Source organism: Balaenoptera physalus, assembly GCF_965194825.1.
Source record: "Balaenoptera physalus genome assembly, chromosome: 3".
NCBI classification, from domain to species: domain Eukaryota; kingdom Metazoa; phylum Chordata; class Mammalia; order Artiodactyla; family Balaenopteridae; genus Balaenoptera; species Balaenoptera physalus.
Genome location: NC_138890.1, coordinates 84,724,143 through 84,737,186, shown reverse-complemented (window position 1 = coordinate 84,737,186; position 13,044 = coordinate 84,724,143). Strand labels below are relative to the sequence as shown.

General features: G+C 38.6%; 1 protein-coding gene across 2 annotated transcripts in view; it reads left to right on the top strand.

Annotated features, from left to right (window-relative positions):
- Positions 1–10,453, top strand: part of YTHDC2 (YTH N6-methyladenosine RNA binding protein C2) — an 82,246-nt gene extending 71,793 nt beyond the window's left edge. For both annotated transcript variants that reach the window (XR_014262230.1, XM_082456967.1), the window contains one exon: positions 9,854–10,453. The gene's annotated coding sequence lies outside the window, so the exon portion shown is untranslated. The remainder of the gene's footprint in view (positions 1–9,853) is intronic.
- The last annotated feature ends 2,591 nt before the right edge of the window (positions 10,454–13,044 follow it).

Genomic DNA, 13,044 nt, shown 5'->3' with positions numbered 1-13,044 from the left:
CTCTTAATTTAACAAAATCTCAGTCAAAATCCCATAAGCCTTTTTTGTAGATATTGACAAAATTCATGTGGATTGCAAAGGATCTAGAGTAGCCAAAACAACTCTGAAAAGGAACAACTTTAGAGGACTCACAGTACCTGATTTCAAGATTCATAAAAAACTATAGTACATAAAACAGCTTGATATTGGCATACGGATAGACAGGTAGATCAATGGAACATAATAGAGAGTCTAGAAGTAAACCCAACATCTAAGGATAACTGATTTTTTAAAAAAAAACAAGGGCACAGAAATGCGCAGGGGAGGCTGAGGCTGCTGGTCTGGGGATCACACTTGGAGAACCACTATCCAGAGGAGACGCATTGCGGCCCAACATCTCCAGCCTGCCTGCCTTTAAGCCAGCCCAAATTTGAGGAGCCCAGGATCAAGCTACTTGCTTGGCCTTCCCAAAGGATAAGAAGACTGAATATCTTGAGGGACATCTATAATTCTACCAGCTGGAAAGCCCTAATCTATAGAAATGAAGCCGTGGGACTGACAGGGTCTTGGTGCTTTAGCTGGGTGTCAGGCCTGTGCCTCTGAGGTGGGAGAGCTGAGTTCAGGACATTGGTCCACCAAAGACCTCCCGGCTCCATGTAATACCAAATGGTGAAAGCTCTCTCAGAGATCTCCATCTCAATGCTAAAACCCAGCTCCACTCAATGACCAGCAAGCTACAGTGCTGGACACCCTATGCCAAACAACTAGCAAGACAAGAACACAACCCCACCCATTAACAGAGAGGCTGCCTAAAATAATAAGGTCACAGACACCCCAAAACACACCACTGGACGTGGTCCTGCCCACCAGAAAGACAAGATCCAGCCTCATCCACCAGAACCCAGGCACTAGTCCCCTCCACCAGGAAGCCTATGCAACCCACTGAATCAACCTAAGCCACTGGGGGCAGACACCAAAAACAACAGGAACTATGAACCTGCAACCTGCAAAAAGGAGACCCCAAACACAGTAAGTTAAGCAATATGACAAGACAGCGAAGCACACAGCAGATGAAGGAGCAAGGTAAAAACCCACCAGACCAAACAAATGAAGAAGAAATAGGCAGTACACCGGAAAAAGAATTCAGAGAAATGATAATAAAGAAGATACAAAATCTTGGAAATAGAATGGAGAAAATACAAGAAACATTTAAGAAGGACCTAGAAGAACTAAAGAACAAACAAACAATGATGAACAACACAATAAATGAAATTAAAAATTCTCTAGAAGGAATTAATAGCAGAATAACTGAGGCAGAAGAACGGATAAGTGACCTAGAAGATAAAATAGTGGAAATAACTACTACAGAGCAGAATAAAGAAAAAAGAATGAAAAGAATTGAGGACAGTCTCAGAGACCTCTGGGGCAACATTAAAGGCACCAACATTCGAATAATAAGGGTCCCAGAAAAGAAGAGAAAAAGAAAGGGACTGAGAAAACATTTGATGAGATTATAGTTGGAAACTTCCCTAATATGGGAAAGGAAATGATCAATCAAGTCCAGGAAGCACAGAGAGTCCCATACAGGATAAATCCAAGGAGAAACACGCCAAGACACATATTAATCAAACTATCAAAAATTAAACACAAAGAAAAAAATATTAAAAAGCAGCAAGGGAAAAACAACAAATAACATACAAGGGAACCCCATAAGGTTAACAGCTGATCTTTCAGCAGAAACTCTGCAAGCCAGAAGGGAGTGGCAGGACATATTTAAAGTGATGAAAGGGAAAAATGTACAACCAAGATTACTCTACCCAGCAAGGATCTCATTCAGATTTGATGGAGAAATTAAAACCTTTACAGACAAGCAAAAGCTAAGAGAATTCACCACCCACAAACCAGCTTTACAACAAATGCTAAAGGAACTTCTATAGGCAGGAAACACAAGAGAAGGAAAAGACCTACAATAACAAACCCAAAACAATTAAGAAAATGGTAATAGGAACATACATATCAATAATTATCTTAAATGTAAATGGATTAAATGCTCCAACCAAAAGACAGAGACTGTCTGAATGGATACAAAAACAAGACCCATATATTTGCTGTCTACATGAGACCCACTTCAGACCTAGGGACACATACAGACTGAAAGTGAGGGGATGGAAAAAGATATTCCATGCAAATGGAAATCAAAAGAAAACTGGAGTAGCAATTCTCATATCAAACAAAATAGACTTTAAAATAAAGACTATCACAAGAGACAAAGAAGGACACTACATAATGATCAAGGGGTCAATCTAAGAAGAAGATATAACCATTGTAAATATTTATGCAGCCAACATAGGAGCACCTCAATACATAAGGCAAATGCTAACAGCCATAAAAGGGGAAATCAACAGTAACACCATCATAGTAGGGGACTTTAACACCCCACTTTTACCAATGGACAGATCATCCAAAATGAAAATAAATAAGGAAACACAAGCTTTAAATGATACATTAAACAAGATGGACTTAATTGTTATGTATAGGACATTCCATCCAAAAACAACAGAATACACTTTCTTCTCAAGTGCTCATGGAACATTCTCCAGGATAGATCACATCTTGGGTCACAAATCAAGCCTTGGTAAATTTAAGAAAATTAAAATCATATCAAGTATCTTTTCTGACCATAATGCTATGAGACTAGATATCAATTACAGGAAAAAATCTGTAAAAAATACAAACACATGGAGGCTAAACAATACACTACTTAATAACCAAGAGATCACTGAAGAAATCGAAGAGGAAATCAAAAAATACCTAGAAACAAATGACAATAAAAACACGATGCCCCAAAACCTATGGGATGTAGCAAATGCAGTTCTAAGAGGGAAGTTTATAGCAATACAATCCTACCTCAAGAAACAAGAAACATCTCAAATAAACAACCTAACCTTACACCTAAAGCAATTAGAGAAAGATGAACAAAAATCCCCAAAGTTAGCAGAAGGAAAGAAACCATAAAGATCAGAACAGAAATAAATGAAGAAGAAGTGAAGGAAACAATTGCAAAGATCAGTAAAACTAAAAGATGGTTCTTTGAGAAGATAAACAAAATTGATAAACCATTAGCCAGACTCATCAAGAATAAAAGGGAGAAGACTCAAATCAATAGAATTAGAAATGAAAAAGGAGAAGTAACAACTGACACTGCAGAAATACAAAGGATCATGAGAGATTACTACAAGCAACTCTATGCCAATAAAATGGACAACCTGGAAGAAATAGACAAATGCTTAGAAAAGCACAACGTCTGAGACTGAACCAGAAAGAAACAGAAAATATAAACAGACCAATCACAAGCACTGAAATTGAGACTGTGATTAAAAATCTTCCAACAAACAAAAGCCCAGGATCAGGTGGCTTCACAGGTGAATTCTATCAAACATTTAGAGAAGGGCTAAGACCTATCCTTCTCAAACTCTTCCAAAATATAACAGAGGGAGGAACACTCCCAAACTCAGTCTATGAGGCCACCATCACCCTGATACAAAAACCAGACAAAGATGTCACAAAGAAGGATAACTACAGGCCGATATCACTGATGAACATAGATGCAAAATCCCCAACAAAATACTAGCAAACAGAATCCAACAGCACATTAAAAGGATCACACGCCATGATCAAGTGGGGTTTATTCCAGGAATGCAAGGATTCTTCAATATATGCAAATCAATCATTGCGATACACCATATTAACAAATTAAAGGAGAAAAACCATATGATCATCTCAATAGATGCAGAAAAAGCTTTCAACAAAATTCAACACCCAATTATTATAAAAGCCCTCCAGAAAGTAGGCATACAGGAAACTTACATCAATATAATAAAGGCCATATATGACAAACCCACAGCCAACATCATTCTCAAGGGTGAAAAACTGAAACTGTTTCCTCTAAGATCAGGAACAAGACAAGGTTGTCCACTCTCACCACTATTATTCAACATAGTTTTGGAAGTTTTAACCACAGCAATCAGAAAAGAAAAAGAAATAAAAGGAATCCAAGTCAGAAAAGAAGAAGTAAAGCTGTCACTGTTTGCAGCTGACATGATACTATACGTAGAGAATCCTAAAGATGCTACCAGAAAATTACTAGAGCTAACCAAGAATTTGCTATAGGAGCAGAATATAAAATTAATGCACAGAAATCTCTTGCATTCCTATACACTAATGATGAAAAATCTGAAAGAGAAATGAAGGAAACACTCCCACTTACCACTGCAACAAAAAGAATAAAACACCTAGGAATAAACCTACCTAGGGAGACAAAAGACCTGTATGCAGAAAACTATAAAACACTGATGAAAGAAATTAAAGATGATACAAACAGATGACGATATACCATGTCCTTGGACTGGAAGAATCAACACTGTGAAAATGACTCTACTACCCAAAGCAATCTACAGATTCAATGCAATCCCTATCAAACTACCAATGGCATTTTTCACAGAACGAGAACAAAAAATTTCACAATTTGTAAGGAAACACAAAAGACCCTGAATAGCCAAAGCAGTCTTGAGAAAGAAAAACGGAGCTGGAGGAATCTGGCTCCCTGATTTCAGACTATACTACAAAGCTGCAGTAATCAAGACAGTTTGGTACTGGCACAAAAACAAATATAGATCAATGGAACAGGATGGAAAGCCCAGAATTAAACCCACGCACATATGGTCACCTTATTTTTGATAAAGGAGGCAAGAATATACAATGGAGAAAAGACAGCCTCTTCAATAAGTGGTGCTGGGAAAACTGGACAGCTGCATGTCAAAGAATGAAATTAGAACATTCCCTAACACCATACACAAAAATAAACTCAAAATGGATTAAAAACCTAAATGTAAATCCAGACACTATAAAACTCTTACAGGAAAACATAGGCAGAACATTCTCTGACATAAATCACAGCAAGACCCTTTTTGACCCACCTCCTAGAGAAATGGAAATAAAAACAAAAATAAACAAATGGGACCTAATGAAACTTAAAAGCTTTTGCACAACAAAGGAAACCATAAACAAGACAAAAAGAGAACCTTTAGAACGGGAGAAAATATTTGCTAATGAAGCAACTGACAAAGGATTAATCTCCAAAATTTACAAGCACCTCATGCAGCTCAATATCAAAAAACCAAACAACCGAATCCAAAAATGGGCAGAAGATCTAAACAGACATTTCTCCAAAGAAGATATACAGATTGCCAACAAACACGTGAAAGAATGCTCAGCATCACTAATCATTAGAGAAATGCAAATCGAAACTACAATGAGATATCACCTCACACCAGTCAGAATGGCCATCATCAAAAAATCTAGAAACAATAAATGCTGGAGAGGGTGTGGAGAAAAGGGAACTCTCTTGCACTGTCAGTGGGAATGTAAATTGATACAGCCACTATGGAGAACAGTATGGAGGTTCCTTAAAAACTAAATATATAACTACCATATGACCCAGCAATCCCACTACCAGGCATCTACCCTGAGAAAACCATAATTCAAAAAGAGTCATGTACCACAATGTTCACTGCAGCTCTATTTACAATAGCCAGGACATGGAAGCAACCTAAGTGTCCATTGACAGATGAATGGATAAAGAAGATGTGGCACATATACACCATGGAATATTACTGAGCCATAAAAAGAAATGAAATTGAGTTATTTGTAGTGAGGTGGATGGACCTAGAGTCTGTCATACAGAGTGAAGTAAGTCAGAAAGAGAAAAACAAATACTATATGCTGACACATATATATGGAATGTAAAAAAAAAAAGAAAAAGTTCTGAAGAACCCAGGGGCAGGACAGGAATAAATACGCAGACGTAGAGAATGGACTTGAGGACACTGGGAGGGGGAAAGGTAAGGTGGGACGAAGTGAGAGAGTGGCATGGACTTATATATACTACCAAATGTAAAATAGATAGATAGTGGGAAGCAGCTGCATAGCACAGGGAGATCAGCTTGGTGCTTTGTGACCACCTAGAGAGGTGGGATAGGGCGGGTGGGAGGGAAATGCAAGATGGAAGAGATATGGAGATGTATGTATATGTATAGTTGAATCACTTTGTTATAAAGCAGAAACTAACACACCATTGTGAAGCAATTATACTCCAATAAAGATGTTAAAATAAATAAATAAATAAAAACAAGGGCACAAAGGCAGTATGGTGGAGAAAGTATACCCCTTTCAATAAATGTGATGGAACAATTGGGTGTCCATATACAAATAATGAGCTTAGATCCATACTTCACATAATATATAAAAATTAACTCCTAATGGATCATAAGTTTAAAATATAAGAGCTAAAACTATAGAACTTGTAGAAGAAAACAGGAGAAAATCTTTCTTGGTTTTCCAGAATTTTTAGATCCACTATCTCTAAAAGAACAAAAGGATAAATTTGGCTTCATCAAAATTTACAACTTCTCTTCTTTAAAAGACACTATTAAGAGAATGAAAACACAAGCTGTAGACCATGAGAAAACATTTGGAAGACATACATTTAATAAAGGACTGGTATCCAGAACACTTAAATTCTCCAAACTCTATAATAGGAAAAACAACCCAATTTAGAAATCGGGCAGTTTCAACAGGTAGTTCACCAAAGAAGATACAGAGAAGGCAAATAAGCACATGAAAAAGATGCACAATACCATTAGTCATTAGGAAGTTAAAACCACAAGGAGATACGATTATGTATCTAGTAGAATGGCTAAACTGATAAAGACTGTCCATGCAAATGTTGGCAAGGACAGGGAGAAATTGGATTTCTCCGTCCAATGTAAAATGATAACAACCACTTTAGAAAATAGTTAGGCATTTTCTTAAAAAGTTAAACATACACTTACCACATTCCAGTCCTAGGTATTGACATAATTTTTCCTCACTGTTTTGCATATTTTAATTATAGTAATTATCAGATACTTTAATTGCTTTATGATTCATTATTTTCATGTCTGCCTTCTTCTTCTCTGTCCACAGACATTCCTTGGAGGTGGGGAATCTTTCAATTTTATATGCTGAGTTTCTTGCCCAGTGTTTAGTATGCATTTAATAAATATTTGCTAAGAAATTACTAAGATCAATAAAGAAAATAGCAATGAGAAAAAGTCATTATTGAATATGAATTTTACCTAGTCTCTTTTATAGTACAGTATAATATTTTATTTATTTTCACTTAAAAATATATGATGATTTTCCCCCATGGTATTGCAGACTTCTGATTCATTCATAGTAATGGCTATATAATATTCAATACATTTCATTTTTTAGAATAAAATCATTTCATTTATTTTTCCCTATTGTGAATAGTATTATTGCAAATATTTTCTTATTTTAAATAATTTCATTAGGACAGATACCCAGGAGTAGTATTACTAGGTGAGAGGGTATGAACAATTCTACTGTGTATTTCAAGGTATACATAGCTACAAGTGGAGGATATAGTTCCTTAAACAGAATGATATGGAAATGGTCTTAGCTATACCTGCATAAATTTTTTAAATTTTATTTATTTATTGTTCCAGTTTTATTGAGATGTAATCGACATATAGCACTGTATAAGTTTAAGGTGTACAGCATAATGATTTGACTTACATACATCTTGAAGTGATTATCACAATAAGTTTAGTGAACAAAAAATTTTATTTTTATATCAGGAAAATAATCTTTTTAAAAATTAGGCCTATTCTGTTTGGGTTTGAAAAACACACACAAACCTGTTGGTGGTTCTTTCCCTTTCGTGTGGCAGTTTCTTAAAAAACGATTCTATAGTTACAATTAATTTTTCTCAGAACATGTTTCATCTACTCTTAATTCATCCTAGTTAACCATCAGAAACACTTATGTGAATATGTAAATATATAGAATCCTTTATCTTGTTCCAAAGTGTATTTGAGATTGTACTAAACAAATTCTGGTGTGAAACATATGGGAAAATAACAAAATAAGAAATGACTTCTTGTATAAACAGCAAAACATAGGGTCATCAGTTAAGAGAAGTGTGCATACAAGACTGGCCTATACTGCTGTAATGCACTGTCAGTACTTGATCATCTTTAGAGATGTGGCTTCTGGAAATTTTAGTTTTGTCTTTTGTTTTAAGTAGAAGTGCTGGTAAGTAAATGATAAAATATGTTGTATTGAATGAAGGTTAACTTTTGGGTCACCCCTAAGAATTTGGTGTGTGTATCAATCAAAAAGTTTGGTGTAACTTAATTGTAAGCCACACATTCTGACTTAAGCCGTAAAGGAATTTATTGGAAGGATGTCAAAACAGTTTAGAGAACTGATGGGATTAAAGATATGGAAATGGGCAGGGGAGTGGGTAGATGGAGTTTGAGCCAAGGAAAGGTCAGTCCAGGATCTTACCACTGGCTTTGCTGCCACTGGACACTGACAATGCTAGATTCCCACTTCTTTCTTCAATGACTTTTCCAGTCTCCCCTGTATCTTTCCCCCACCCTCTCAAGAATCAAAATTGGTGGGAGCAAATGATGGGCCAAGTGGGTAACCTTCCTGTCAAAGAGTAGGAAGCAGAAGCATCTGGCCTCTTCTGCCATGGAAGGTGGGACCCTGCCTCCCAACCACCCTAATACAATGATGTATCCCTCCCAAGAACAAAGAGGTTTGAATTATGGTTAGATTTTTTTTTTAAGGGAGACATAGATCTGTTATAGCATCTACTGATTCCTGATGATTATAGTATCATTTTTTATTTTCCCAATGGTTGAAATAATGTAAACAGTGGAGGTTCTTAAACTGTGGCCCATGCATGATTGGAGAGGCCCGGACAGGGCCATATGTTCCCTGAAATTGTATGCAGAATTTAGGTATATATGACTTTTTCATTTTGGGGGGAACCTCCAAGAGGCCCACAATGTATAAAAAGTTAAGAAATACAGGCGCTTCCCTGGTAGCACAGTGGTTAAGAATCCGCCTGCCAATGCAGGGGACACCGGTTAGAGCCCTTGGTCCGGGAAGATCCCACATGCCGCGGAGCAACTAAGCCCGTGCGCCACAACTACTGAACCTGCGCTCTAGAGCCTGTGCTCCGCAACAAGAGAAGCCACCGCAATGAGAAGCCCGCCCAACCGCAATTAAGAGTAGCCCCCGCTCTCTGCAACTAAAGCCCGTGCACAGCAACGAAGACCCAATGCAGCCAAAAATAAATAAATTAATTAAAACAAAAAAAAAGAAATACTACCTGGAATGTTCTACATAATTACTTTCTCCTTGTGAAATTTCATTTTGTTTGTATTAATTATCCCTAGTATTATTTCCTTTTTTCCACTAGATGGTGGTGTTGCATGGTGCTTTCTAACTTCAATCGTGAACTTTACAGACGTGAATGAAAAAGTGCAGTGATTTAAATGGCACGTTCTCAAGAACATTTTAGGGTTGGAAGGAATTTAAGAAATCACAAAGTGCATGATTTTTTTTTTAACAGATGAAGAACCTAATGCCCAAAGGTTAAGGGAGAGCTTTGACTGAAAACAGGACTTTGGAAAAGTCAAAAGGATGCCCTGATGGGGAGGGACTAGGAGCTGGGGCTCTTCTTCAGTCATAACATACTTTAAGGATATGCCTCTGGCTGCTGAGGGACTAGGGTGATACTGGTTGTGGACTTGGATTCTTTGGCTCTGAGACATTTCTATATTTCAGTTACAATCATGACTTAAAAGCCGGTCCTTCTCCCCTGAGGCAGAAGGGGTCCTAGTAACGCTGAGAGGCTTTGTTTAAGGAGGGAGCTTGCCCAGAGCCTTCCTTGTAACTAACCTTCCCTACCCCCTTCACGTACCTTACAGTTATGTGCTTTATGTTCTCTCCACAGCCAAAGGTAACTCTGTAAATGTGTGGATACGGAGTATTGATGACACATAAAGAACATATTATAAATACTGGTGTTCGGAGTCCTCAGACATGAAGAGAGAGAAAACCCAAGTCAAATGGGGAGACCACTTGGGCAGAGTGGCTACACAGATTCTCTGCAGCAGCCCTTGTGTACGGACCACTAAACGAAGGCATGAAGAAGAGCCATGGCGTGTGCTCAGGACCCACCTCTCTAGAGTATAACCCTTCCATATTTCTTTCTCCAAAATTCTTTTTTTTTTTTTTTTTTTTTGCCAAGACTGTGTAGCTTGCAAGGTCTAAATAATTCCCCAACCAGGGATGGATCCTGGGCTCAGGGCAGTGAAAGCACCAAGTCCTAACCACTGGACTGCCAGGGAATTCCCCTTTTCCCACCAAAATTCTTGAAGTGCCTGTATCTCCAAAAGATGTGCTATTTTCCCCTCTACTTCCTTGTTCTCTTTTTCCTCCAGTCCTTTCTGACTTTGGTAATATCCTCAGCCACACTCTAGCCAAGACAGGAACTAAAGTGCTCACTGTTCATACCTCTTTCCACTGAAGCTAATAATATTGTGTCGATAAAGTGTCCTTTAACAGAATAATCTTTTCATTTACACTGATAAACATACCTAACTATATCTAAAACTCAATGTTGTGTCTTAAATTTTAGTAAGCAATTGTGAAGGTTGCTCTGATGGATAGTCCTTGACTCTACAGATCACTCTCCTTTGTGCCCAGGATACTGGCTTTTATGTCCTCTGACTTCTTGTTGGGCTTGGCCAATGGAAGGCAACAGCGAGAAATGGGAAGGTGAGGAGACAGAGAGCTGAGAATTTATTTCCCTACATCTGTCTGCTAGGTCACTGGGCAGGTTCTCTGTGTCATTGATCCTCTGCTAAAAGCCACAGCTCCTGTCAGATAGCTCTCTCCTACAGCTGGGACTTTCTGGTTTCCAGCGACTTCTTGTTCCTTCCTTTGCTCCATCTGGTCTAGGGGTGGTAGTAGCCTCCTGCTCTTGCCAGTCACTGGGTACTTCATTCCCCCTTGTTGTTTTTCCTTAACCTTGACTCCTTTGTAAATAAGCACTTCATAAAAATCTCTTCAATCTTTCCATCTGTTTTCAGTCAAAACCCTGACCTGTTCAATGAAACTTTATTGAATTTCTGTAGTATGAGATTCCTTATTAACATCTGTTTGTGATGATGGATTTATATGTGAATTTTCAAATTGGAGCATTAATGGTCAAGTTTTATTAGATTTAGTTTGAAAACATTTACTGAGTGCCAGGTATGGCATTGATGAGGCTTAGGCCATGCTGCCTCAAAATATGCCCTTTGGCATATTAATCATTTTGAATTAAAGTTATTTAAGACACAGCTGGTGCAAGAAGGATACTTTGATCTCCATTTGTCCCCCTGAAAGCAGGAAATAAATCTCCCATGTGAAAGGTACCATCACTGTACCAAGAGGGAGAGAGACATCCTTATCCACTAGAGACAGGGAATTCAGGGCCAAGAAGACTGTATAAACAAACCTTGTTACTTCTTTACTAATTTACTACTCAAAGCCCAAACCCCTTTGTCTTGTCATTTCTTCACGAATTTACTGTTTCTTTGTCTAAAAGGTGTAAAAGCTGCCTGCTTTTGTCACTTTTATGGATCCTATATCTATGGGACCATCCTAAATATAAAATTAAATGTTTTTTTTTTTTCCTCCTGTTAATCTGCCTTGTGTCAGCTTAATTATTAGACCAGCCAAAAGAACCACGAGGGGTAAGGGGAAATTTTCCCCTCCCTGACAACATGAGGCACTTCAGTTTCTCATTATGTATTACCCTCATCACAACCCTCTAGGCTGAATTGAGGGCTTTATAGCTGAAACTTCTTAGGCATTAACATAATAGTGGAACATTGACATTTTTTATTGTGTATGTATTTGTATGTGTGTTTTAAAACACTATCATAAAAATCCATTATTTACTGCTAGTCATAGTTTCTATGTAGGCACCCTGGTATGTTACCCAGATACCTGTTTAGGAAGGAAACAGGTCCCCTTTCTGGGTGGGCTGCTGGCAGAAAGCCCTCAGATGTCAGCCCCTTGTGGGTACTGCCTCAGTTGAAGAGAACTGCCTTGCCCAAGCCATGCCTGCTTTCCAGAGTGGCCCATCCCCAGTGACTGATTGATGTTTGGGGTATAAATGTTTAGGCCTCTTGTCCCAACTTGAGACAACTCTGAAGGGTCATTCCAGCTTCAAGGCTTTCTGTAGAGAGGGCTGAGACCTCCACTGAGATTGCACTGTGGCTCATCTTCTCCCTCTGCCCAACTCTGCTTCTTTGCTTCCCCTTTTCAGGTATTTATCACAAGGACACTCCTACATGCCATAATTCTTCTCAGAGTTGGGTCCAGGTCCAACCTGTGACATTTGGTGCCAGGAGTGATCCAAAAATGTAGATGCTGGCAGAAGATGTTGGCTCTGGATTATGCACCATTTGGTTGACAATGAGGACTCTCATCACTGGTGGTAAAAGGAGTGCAGATAGCCCCTGGCACAAGGTAGCGATGCAATTGTTAAAACTTTTGACCTTGCTTGAGTCACATGACCATCTACTCTCTGGGGACTGGATGAGAGGGGATAGTGCTGGACCTGACCTGGGTCATGTACTTTGCAGCAGGGGAACTGGCAAGGTGTTGTGACGGAGATTTAACAGAACCCTATGGGGGAGGGTGAGAGTTCACCAAAGAAAAGGATAATGAGATGTCTGGTGCAGTTGGAGATGCAGTCCTTGTTACTAAAGTACTTATTACCGCCTACAAGGCTGTACTTGACCTGGCCTCTATCTTTCTAAACTTCGTCTCCTTCCACTGTCCCCCTCCCCAACATTCTAGGCCACGCTAGCCTTCCTGCTGTTCCTTAAGTATGCTAAGCATTTAATTCCTGCCGTGGGGCCTTTGCACCTGTTCTCTTTGCTTGGGAGGCTCTTCCCTCAGTTTACCATGATCACTCCCTCACTACGTGGGTCTCTGCTCAAATGTCACTTAGTCAGAGGGGTCTTCCCCAACCCTTTCCATACGGTCATTCTATTCATCTAACTCTTTACCTAGTTTAATTTTTCTTTATAGCACCAAACTGTACTTGAAATTCAGTTATTTTTGTTTGTTACTTTGTATCATCCA